The sequence below is a fragment of the Equus quagga genome, chromosome 16, assembly GCF_021613505.1.
Source record: "Equus quagga isolate Etosha38 chromosome 16, UCLA_HA_Equagga_1.0, whole genome shotgun sequence".
Taxonomy (NCBI): domain Eukaryota; kingdom Metazoa; phylum Chordata; class Mammalia; order Perissodactyla; family Equidae; genus Equus; species Equus quagga.
The window spans coordinates 45,319,520-45,331,616 of NC_060282.1; positions in this window are offsets into that span (position 1 = coordinate 45,319,520).

Consider the following 12,097-nt stretch of genomic DNA (forward strand, 5'->3'; position numbering starts at 1 on the left):
CCACTTTTTGATTGGGCCGTTTGTTTCTTTTGTTGTTCAGTTGTGTGAGTTCCTTATATATTGTGGAGATTAACCCCTTGTCAGATATATGATTTGCAAATATTTTCTCCCAATTGGTGGGTTGTCTTTTTGTTTTGATCCTAGTTTCTTTTTGCCTTGCAGAAGCTTTTTAGTCTGATGAAGTCCCACTTGTTTATTTTTTCTTTTGTTTCCCTTGTCTGAGAAGATGTGGCATTTGAAAAGACCGTTTTAAGTTTGATGTCAAAGAGTGTACTATCTATATTATCTTCCAGGAGTTTTATAGTTTCAGGACTTATATTAAAGTCTCTGATTCAATTTGAATTTATTTTTGTGTATGGCATGAGATAGTGGCCTACCTTCATTCTTTTGTATGTGGCTGTCCAGTTTTCCCAACACCGTTTATTGAAGAGACTATCTTTTTTCCATTGTATGTTCTTGGCACCTTTGACAAAGATTAGCTGTCCGTAGATGTGTGATTTTATTTCTGGGCTTTCAGTTCTGTTCCATTGATCTGTGTGCCTGTTTTTGTACCAGTACCATGCCTTTTTGATCACTATGGCTTTGTAGAACATTTTGAAGTTAGGGATTGTGATGCCTCCAGCTTTGTTCTTTTTTCTCAGTTTTGCTTTAGCAATTGGGGGTCTTTGGTTGCCCCACATGAATTTTAGGATTCTTTGTTCTATTTCCATGAAGAATGTCATTGGGATTCTGACTGGGATTACATTGAAGCTGTAGATTGCTTTGGGTAGTATGGACATTTTAACTATGTTTATTCTTCCAATCGATGTACATGGAGTCTCTTTGCATCTCTTTATGCCATCACCTATTTCTTTCAATATTGTCCTATAGTTTTCATTGTATAAGCCCTTCATGTCCTTGGTTAAATTTATTTCTAGATATTTTATTCTTTTTGTTGTGATTGTACATGAGATTGTATTCTTGAGATCTCTTTCTGTAAGTTTGTTATTAGAGTATAGAAATGCAACTGATTTTTGTAAGTTGATTTTGTACCCTGTAACTTTACTGTAGTTGTTAATTATTTCTAGTAGTTTTCTGATGGATTCTTTGGGTTTTCTATATATAAGAGCATGTCACCTGCAAACAATGAGAGTTTCACTTCTTCACTCCCTATTTGGATTCCTTTTGTTCCTTTCTCTTGCCTAATTGTTCCATCCCAAACCTCCAGTACTATGCTGAATAAGAGTGGTGATAGTGGGTATCATTGTCTTCTTCCTGTTCTCAGGGGGATGGCGTTCAGTTTTTCCCCAGTGAGTATGATGTTGTCTGTGGGTTTGTCATATATGGCCTTTATCATGTTGAGGTAATTTCCTTCTATCTCGATTTTGTTAAGCGTTTTTATCATAAGTGGCTGTTGGATCTTGTCAAATATTTTCTCTGAATCTATGGAGATGATCATGTGGTTTATATTCCTCAATTTGTAAATGTGGTGTATCACTTTGATTGATTTGTGGATGTTGAACTGTCCCTATGTCTCTGGTATAAATTTCACTTCATCAGAATGTATGATCTTTTTGATGTATTGCTGTATTTGAGTTGCCAATATTTTGTTGAGGATTTTTGCATCTATGTTCATCAGCAATATTGGCCTGTAGTTTTCCTGTTTTGTGTTGTCCTTGTCAGGCTTTGGTATCAGAGTGATGTGGCCTTGTAGAATGTGTTAGGAAGCATTCCATCTTCCCTAATTTTTTGGAATAACTTGAGAAGGTTGGTATTAAATCTTCTCTGAATGTTTGGTAGAATTCCCAAGAGAAGCCATCTGGTCCTAGGCTTTTTTTCCTTGGGATGCTTTTGATTGCTATTTCAGTCTCTTTAATTGTGATTTGTCTATTCAGATCCTCTATTTCTTATTGATTCAGCTTTCAGAGGTTGTAAGTGTCTAAAAATTTATCTATTTCTTCTAGATTGTCCATTTTGTTGGCATATAGCTTTTTGCAGTATCCTCTTATAATCCTTTGTATTTCTGTGGCATTCATTGTTATTTCTCCTCTTTCAATTCTAATTTTATTTATCTGAGCTTTCTCTCTTTTTTTCTTTGTAAGTGTGGGTAGGGGGTTGTCAATTTTGTTTATCTTCTCAAAGAACCAGCTCTTTGCTTCATTGATGTCTTCTACTGCCTTTTTTGTCTCAATTGCATTTATTTCTGCTCTGGTTTTTATTATTTCTCTCCTTCTGCTGACTTTTGGACTTTGTTCTCTTTTTTTAAATTCAGTTAGGTGTAATTTGAGATTGCTTGTTTGGGATTTTTGTTTGTTTGTTAGGGTGCACCTGTACTGCAATGAATTTCCCTCTTAGTACCACTTTTGCTGCATACTATAGGAGTTGGTATGGCCTGTTTTCATTTTCATTTGTCTCCAGATATCTTTTTTGCTATTTTCTTTGAGGAAGATTAGCCCTGAGCTAACATCTCCTGCCAATCCTCCTCTTTTTGCTGAGGAAAACTGGCCCTGAGCTAACATCCATGCCCATCTTCCCCTATTTTATATGTGAGATGCCTACCACAGCATGGCTTGCCAAGCAGTGCCATGTGCACACCCGGGATCTGTACTGGTGAACCTCGGGCACCCAAAGCGGAACATGCGCACTTAACCACTGCATTACTGGGCCAGCCCCTCTCCAGATATTTTTTGATTTCTCTAGCTTCTTCAATGATCCATTGCTTGTTCAACAGCATGTTGTTTAGTGTCCACATCTTTGCCCTTTTCTCAGCTTTTTTCTTGTAATTAATTTCTAGCTTCATAGTATTGTGATCAGAAAAGATACTTATTATTTCAATGTTCTTAAATTTATTGAGGTTTCCCTTCTTTCCCAACATATAGTCTATCATCGAGAATGTTCCATGTGCACTTGAGAAGATGTGTATTCTGCTGTTTTTGGTTGGAGTGTTCCATATATGTCTATTAAGTGCAACTGCTCTAGCTTTTCATTTAATTCCACTGTTTCCTTGTTGATTTTCTGTCCAGATGATCTATCCATTGATGTGAGTGGAGTGTTGAGGTCCCCTACTATTATGGTCTTATTATTAATCTCTCCTTTTAGGTTTGTTAATAGTTGCTTTATGTACTCTGGTGCTCCTGTATTGGGTGCATAAATATTTATAAGTGTTATGTCTTCTTGGTGGAGTGTCCCTTTGATCATTATATCCTGCCCCACTTTATCTCTCTTTATCTGTCTTATCTTGAAGTCTACTTTGTCTGATATAAGTATTGCAACACCTGATTTCTTTTTTTTTGACATTAGCTTGGCCTGTCATTTTTCATCCCTTCACTCTGAACCTGTGTTTGTCATTAGAGCTGAGATGAATTTCCTGGAGGCAGCATATTGTTGGGTCTTGTTTTTTAATCCATCTCACCACTCTGCCTGTATTGGAGAGTTCAATCCCTTTACATTTAGGGTGATTATCAATGTATGAGGGCTTAATGCTGCCATTTTATTACTCGTTTTCCAGTTCTCCTGTATTTCCTTTGTTTCTTGACTCATGTGTTTCAGTCTACAAATTGAGTTACATAGTTTTTTATGTTGGGTTTCTTTGTTTTCTACTTATTTATTATTAGTGTCTCTGTTCTGCTTTTTTGTTTAGCAGTTACCATGAGGTTTGTATGCAAAATCTTGTAGATAAGTTAGTCCAATTTCTGATTGCCTTTTATTTCCTTAGACTTAATTGATTCAGTCCCTATCCTCTTTCCCTCCTAAGTTGTTTTTGTCACATCTTATTCCATTTTGTGTTGTGAGTTTGTGGTTAAAATGACAAACTTATCTTTGTTTTTGTTTTTGGTGTTTTCCTTACCTTTATCTTTAGTGTTTTAATTGAGTATTTGCTAACCTGTTCTGATGCATAGCTACAATTTTCTGATTTTTTATACCTATTTATCTCCTTACTCTGTGCTTTGTAACCCCTTCCTCCCCTCCTTTTTTTTAGGTATGAGGGCCTTCTTGAGGGTTTCTTGTGTGCCTGTGTGTGTGTGTGTGGGGGGGGGGGGGGTCTTGTGGTTACAAACTCCTTTAGTTTTTGTTTATCTGGGAAAGTTTTTATTTCTCCATTATATCTGGAGGATATTTTCACTGGATAGAGTATTCTTGGCTGAAACCTTTGTCCTTCAAAGATTTGAATATGTTATTCTAGTCTCTCCTAGCCTGTAAGATTTCTGCAGAGAAATCTGCTGAAAACCTGATAGAGGTTCCTTTGAAGGTTATTTTCTTCTGCCTTGCTGCCCTTAGTATTTTTTCTTTGTCATTCACTTTTGCCAGTTTCACTACTATATGCCTTGCAGTAGGTCTTTTTACATTCACGTACTTAGGAGATCTGATAGCCTATTTCACATGGATTTCCACCTCCTTCTCCAGGTTTGAGAAATTCTCTGCTATTATTTCTTTGAACAAGCTTTCTGATCCATTCTCCTTCTCCTCTCCCTCTTGAATATTTATAATTCTTGTGTTGCATTTCCTAACTGAGTCATATATTTCTCATAGACTGCCTTCAATTCAGCCTTAGTTCTCTCTCCTCCTCTATCTGGAGCATTTCAATATGTCTATCCTTGAGTATGCTGAGTCACTCCTCAATGATGTCTGCTCGAGTGTTCAGGGAATCCATATTTTGTTTTATCTCATCCATTGTGTCTTTCAATTCCAATAGTTCTTTTTGGTTCTTCTTTGTAGTTTCAATCTCTTTTGTGAAGTAGCTTCTGAACTCATTGAATAGTTTCTATACATTCTCTTTTAACTTGTTGAGGTTTTAGATGATAGCTATTTTGAATTATCTGTCATTTAGATTACATATTTCTGTGTCTTCGGGACTGATTTCCGTGAATTTGTAGGTAAAGGAATAGGTTGACTAGTTTGATTAACTGGATTCTGTTTCCTTCAAAGTTGTGTAGCTCTGTCCCTCAAGCAGTTCTTTCACTTGAATGAGTCCTTGCTACAGTCCTGCTGTTTGTACTTGTTTCTTCTGAGATTTGAGTTGCTAAGGAATTTCACTGGGACAAATGGGTTCCACCTAAGTAGAAGTATTCTATGACTGATTTGTGTCATGGTTTTACTCTGCTTAAAACATCTAATTCCATCTACTTTCCCTCATATACCTCAAATTCCTTTTGTCTGCAAATGACAATGATCTATATCAATAGATATAGATACATAGTGGGATGACTGTTAAAATTTTAACAAACATATTTAAACATATTTTCTGTCAACATTAATAATTCATTAACTCCTATATCTTTCCTCCCAAATAAGACAAGGATTTGAGTTTGTTTTAATATTTTTCAGCATGTGATAATTTTTTTCCCCTTAAATATCTTTTCTGTCATTTCAGTGGGATTTTGGGAGTCAGGATAGGTAAAACATGTGGCTAGTCAGCCATCTTTATCTAGGTACTACAATTTCCAGACTTGCACTCATATTCTCAATTTACTCTGGCTTCTTTTGTCCTAAACTTATTTCAGTCTGGTTTTTACCCCCAACAGTCTACTGAGACTACTCTCTACCGCCCCCATCAAAATCTGTGTCAATTTTCTATTCTCCAATTGGAGCTCAACTGGAACACCCTTCCTACCTTCTTTTTTTGGGAGTGGGGTTAGGAAGATGGGCCCTGAGCCAACATCTATTGCCAATCTTCCTCCTTTTGTTTGAAGAGTGTCAGTGAGCTAACATCTGTGCCAGTCTACCTCTATTGTGTAAGTGGGAGGCTGCCACAGCATGGCTTGATGAGCAGGGTGTAGGTGTCGGGGGGGGGGGATTGTAACCTGCGAACCCCAGGCCACTGAAGCAGAGTATGTGAACTTAATCACTACACCACTGGGCCAGCCCCCCTTCCTACTTTTAAAACTCTTTATCTCTAAGATTTTGTGACACCATTTTCTTTTGATTTTTTCCTAGCCTTTCTTTGTCTATTTTACTGACTCCTCTTGCCCACTACTTAATTCTTTGATGCTACAAATCCCTCTGCTGATGAGTAATTGAACCTATTCAACTCTCTACACTGATCTCAAATAAACTCTGCTTGTTCAGAGTAGTCTTTTTATAGTTCCCTAAGCTTGTCATGTGTATTCTAGACTCAGCATTAGCTTATATGATGCATCCAACATGAAATACCTACCACCTTGACTAGTTTTTCTAATCTTATCCATCCTTCAAAAAGGAGTCCAATTCTCTATCCTCTATGAATCATTTCCTGGCAATCCCAAAGCAGTTTCTTTGAATTCTTTTAGCTTCTCTAGCTGAACAGTTCTTGTTTATTTACCAGAAACTCCGATTTATCATTAATTACCCCTAAAGTTGTAGTCCATTTCCTTGGCCAATTTCTTCAAGAGCGGAGTTTGTGACTTACGTATTTAAAATTCTCTTCCCCTAGACATAACCTAGTAATATGAACATTGAAAGCATTAACATTGCCATTGAAATAACACACAAGAAATCAATTGATCTATAACTAGCACTAATTATTTCTTGACTAGGACAAAAGAGGTGAAAATTTTGGAGTTAAGGATTAGGTCTGCCCTTGAATAGCTGCAGGTGAAAAATGTTAACAGTATCTTATTAATGATTTAATAGGGAAAGCACATTAGCCTAAGTAAGAGGATTTTAAATAGTTAGCATCTGGTGTTTTGTTGTTTTTTGCTGTTTTAAGGTCTCACTTTACGATGGAGCACGGAATATCAAAATACCCCTTCCGCTTATCTGGACAGCTGGTTCCAAGAGAGATGCCTATGACCCACAACTTAATGAGGATTTCCTAGCTTCCTAAAATCTTACTGAAAAGGAAAACATGTTAGGTCAGCTAGCTCAGATAAGAATGTTTCCACACATGCTCTCCAAGAGATTAGTTGCTATGAGAACTCATTGATTCGGGGCTTTTTATTTAAAAGAATCAAAATTTTAAAGCTTTTAAAAAAATTCTGTTTTCCCAGCTTATCAAACAGAGAATTTTTTTGCAAAAGAGGTTTCTAATTTATCTGATTCATCTGTTTTTCTAGTATATATTTCTAAAATTTAAAAATATTAAAATTGTGCTTATAGGTCAGGTGAGATATCAAATGAGGGAAAATTTATATAATTTCTAAAAAATATCTTTGTAAAAAATTAAATTATATTGTCATTGAACTGAATTCCATTTTTCAAGCTTTCTAAGATTCTCTGGTCCAGGCATCAGATGAGTCTGGTTGGCTATCTGGTTTGGAATCTGGACACATGTGGCTAAATGTGCCTACTGGACGTTACGCAATAAAATAGGGGTTTTAAGAAGAAACTGCCATGCACATGGGCATTTTCAAAACAACTTTTTCTACTTGGTAAGTTTTCCATACTCATTCTGTAGACTTACTTAAAAAGTAAACTGCTTTCGATGGATAGATATTTGTGTCAGAGTTTTCCTGGAGTTTGCAAAATGGTATTTGCTCTCGTTTATGTTCAAGAAACTTACCTAAACATCTGCTGTCAACAGTAGAAGCTTTATAGAGGTTATGGCAAATTCTGTAAAGGAACATCTTTTTCTTTCCACAATATAACAACTCAGGAGAAATGTAATTCACTAGCAAGATGGTATTACAGTGAGATATCATCATGCAAATATTTGTTGCTGCCTGAGTTCCTTGGAATGAGATGAATGTAACTCAGGCTGCCTTCAATCTGGCCTTTTGAAGCTTAGTTAACAATATTAATATCAAAACCTCAGTTTTATTCTGTTATCAGTGAACCAAGTGTTCCATATTTGTGTTGGCTGTTTGAAAACTTCCGGCTTTAAGCATCAAAATTGCCTTCAGTGATTTTCTCAAAGTATGTCAAATATTCATGGCTTTCATTTGGCAGAAAATACTGAAGAAAATTTAAATTTCTTTTTCATGACCCAGGGCTATCAATGTAAGCACAATTTGTGTAATCAGAATGTTCCTCATCTATAATGGGTAGGCAAACTATGCCCCTGGGTCAAACCAGGCCCCCTGTCTGTTTTTGTAAATAAAGTTTTATTGGAACACAACCAAGCCCATTCATTTACATATTATCTATGATAATATGTCTGCTGGTGCTCTATCCTAGCAAAGTGGAGTAGTTGTGACAGACACCATATGTCCACTAAATCCCAAAATATTTACTATCTGGACCCCTATAGAAAAAGTTCTCAAGCCCTGACTGAAAAGATGGTTCTTTTTTACTCTTCCCTGCTATACTGAGTGGTCCCTGGAAATCGTTTTTGGCAATTTCCTTTCCCACACCCCCATATACAGCCCCCAAAATTGCTTCTAAATAGCTTTTGTTTGCTTTCTAAATACTGACCTTCTAAACGCCTTTTCAGTTTTTCCACTTCTCTCCATTCCCACTGTCAGCCTTTAGTCAATCCACCATCTTCAACTATACTACTATAATAGCCTCCTAACTGATTTTCCTGCAGCCAATCCTGCCCTGAGTAAATCCATTCTTTATATTGTAGCCAGAGTGATGTTTTTAAAATATAGTTTTCATTATCTCACTCCCATACTGAAAACTCTTCAATAGTTTCCCTGTGTTTTTCAGGATTAAAAGAGTATAACATTCTGCATCTATTAGTCACATACCTTTCTGCACAATCTAGCACCAGACTTTTTAGCTCATCTATCTCATTATTCTCCTTACAGTGGTCTTCTTTTATTTCCTCAGCTTCCTCTTAACTCAGAGCCTTTGCACAAGCTATATCCTGCATAGGGAAAATTTTTTTGCCCATCATCTACACCCCTCTCTTCCAAAACGTTAGTTATCTGCTACACAGCCTTCGCATCTCAGATAAAATTTTCTTTCCTCAGGAAGACTTTTAAAATATATATATATTTTAAATTTTCATATACCTCATAATTTTCTTTCCTACCATTTATCACAATATCAAAATATTTTTCTGTGTAATATTTACATTAGAATATGCTTCCTGCCCAAGCCGTTAAACTTCAGAATGGCAAGGACCAAGTTTATTTTTCTCATGTGCCTGATAAAGACCTGCTGGCTGAGTCCAGGTTTGAGCAGTGCCCTCTGCAGCTGTTGGGCGGCTTTGCCCCTCACGCAGTCTCTTTTAATTTGCCTGACTCCTTTCTATCGATCTTGTCTTCCTGCTCGCCGAGGCCTGCGAAAACTGGCATTTAAATTTGATATGTCAGTATTTAAAAGAAGAATAAATAGGGAAGGTTAATGATGACCTGGGAGAACTTCTAACAGTAAAATCCGTGAACATCAGCAGATTTCTTTATGCCTTCTTCTGGAGTTCCTCACAGAACATTTTTACTTTTGGGTTCTCCAGGGATTTCTCTACTGCTGAGTATTTTGGATAAGAAACATCCAGATAAATCCCGTGCTTCATTAATATTATGCCATACATCGCCTTTTGCCTCCCTAATCCAAAAGCAGCTGTAGAGATTCCGGTGTCTTTTCATATTAGATTTTCACATCTCTGAAAGACGGAAATCCACCCATAGACTTACTTCCAAAGTCACGCATTTCTGAGACAATATATTAACCTTCATAGTGTCATACAAGTGTTTCTATGGGAGAGGATGGAGTCAAAACACGTGTCTTTGTAGGCTCTTGATAATTAGAAGGACAAAGAACATGGGTTTTCTGTTATGCTCTCATCTTACTCTGGAAACTGAAAAATTAGAATAATATAGCTTAGAAAGAATCAGAAGAGGTCATTTCATCAATCTTTCTACCTTGAAGCATTTACACTTAAATCAACAGTAAAAAAACCCTCAAAAACATAGGGGACTATCAGGCTCAGGCCAGAGAAAGTAAAAGAAACTGAGCTCTGAGCAAAGAAAATATTTACCCAAAACTAAGACACTATCTTTTCATTTTACCCATGTTTACTATATCTCCAGATATATTTCATAAGCAGAAAATCATCTAATAACAATTCTTAAGCAAATATTCGTTGTGTTTACAAAAAAATGACCTAAACTATCTGAGACAGGGAGTTCTCTGTTCAATTTTCAAACTTTTTTCAATTCAATAGTGAGGATTTTGCGACATCCCTTGATGACCCATTTTAGAGAACGTCACCCCCGAAGCTACAGTGTTCTTCCTTATGTCTAACAGAATCTCTCTGGTTATAATTTAATCCCATCATTCTTCCCTCAGCAAAGAGTAGATTGGCAACATCCTCCTTCCTCAGAACCTTTCACATACTTACAGATGCTCCTTAGCCTTTCTTGTCTGCACAAAATCAGCTCAGCACTTTTTAAAAAACCTTTTCCCGTAGGGAATATATTTTTATTCATATATATATATAAATATATATATTTGTGTGTGTGTGTGTGTGTGTGTGTGTGAGGAAGATTAGCCCTGACCTAACTTCTGCCACAAATCCTCCTCTTTTTGCTGAGGAAGACTGGCCCTGAGCTAACATCTGTGCCCATCTTCCTCTTCTTTATACATGGGACGCCTGCCACAGCATGGCTTGCCAAGCCGTGCCATGTCCACACCAGGATCCAAACCGGCGAACCCCAGTCGCCAAAGCGCAATGTGCAAACTTAACCACTGTGCAACTGGTCCGGCCCCTCGTTTATATTTTTATAGGCCACACTTGCCTATTATTTATATTTGTTGTATACTTTTATTTTTCTTAGTGTTTCTTTTTGTTCAATAGGCAATATTGTGGAAAACAAACCTCATGCACATTGGAAAAAGTGAGACTGAAATTTTCAAATGGGAATACTAGACATAAAAAGTCTATTTTAGGCTTACTGGGTCTAAATGTCAACCTCATTGCAGTGATAACCACGGCAGAACCAAAGAGAATTTAGCCTTGTTTTGACAAGCAGCTGCTGATTCATTTAAAAGTTGATGTCACTGTGATTTTTACTCAGTACTAATAGTGAAGGGGAGAAGGTGGAAAGATGATCATCCTCCACTCTTTCAAGAGATCTGGCAAGAAGTGAAAGATATGAACCTTGAGAGAGACAGAACTAAAGATAAGAGAAAAATCACTTCAGAGTGATGAAGCTTAAGCAGAGTTTGTGGGAAAAGAACAGGTAGAAAATAAGAAATAAAGAAGAGAAAGTGAGTAGCTGATGAGATGAGCTCCTAAAAGAGAAAGGAGGGAGTGGAGTGAGGTGCAAAGGGGGACTTTACCTGGCCTGGACTCCTTTTTAATAAGCAAAATTCTCCTGTGTCGCTCAGATTGTACAACACTATTTACTTTCTCATTTTCTCTGCTGATTTTACAAACAGTTCATTTAGAGTACTAATTTCTTAGCAATCTTTTGGGGATAAAAACAACCCCTCATTTTTCTCCTTGAAGTGATTGTTTACTACACTCTTGTGACAAGATCTCAGCTAATATCTGGACCAGACGCAGGCTCTTTGTCAGTCTCAAATCCCTGGTTTGGCTTAGGCTTTAAACTGCTTTTTCTTTTATCTGTGAGGTTTTTGGACTGCTCCATATTTATCATTGTATTACTATAATTGCATTAGCACCCAGTTCTAAAATGTAAATGATTCCAATTAGCTTACAACTGTAATTTTCCCTTTCTGAGCATTTATAGTTTTTGTCATGATTTCTTTTTATATCTTCCATATCTTTGCAATCGTGACTTTCTTTATAAAAACCATCAGCTGTCCCATAAACTCACCAAAATACTTGGGAATAGTCCCAGATTCTCCCAATTTTTAGTTCCCCCAAAGTGCACCCTGCTATGTGGATAGCAGCTTTTGGTGGCCTCTTCCCTTAGGGGTTCTGTTTTATGGCTGATGTTAAAGCAGAGGATGCTATTTGGAGTAGACTGAAAAGCAAAGCCATTTTCTTAAGCCGAATTTTAATTAGTCAAATGGGATATGTTAATGTTTTTCATTTGAGGTTCGAGGTGTGAGGAACCAAACATGGATGAACGTAGCAGGCAGAGAATCCAATTGAGATCCTCTGACTTCTCTAGAAACACAGAGTGGCACACCACTTAACTTTTAATTTTTTTCAACTAAAGTATTATAAAATAAAAACCATTTCGAGAGACTAAATGTTACCCAGGAATATAGTAGCATGGGTACCACGAAACTGCTAAAGGCTCAAGTACCAGGCTCATAGCTTTTCTTTGCAGCACAGTTGCTT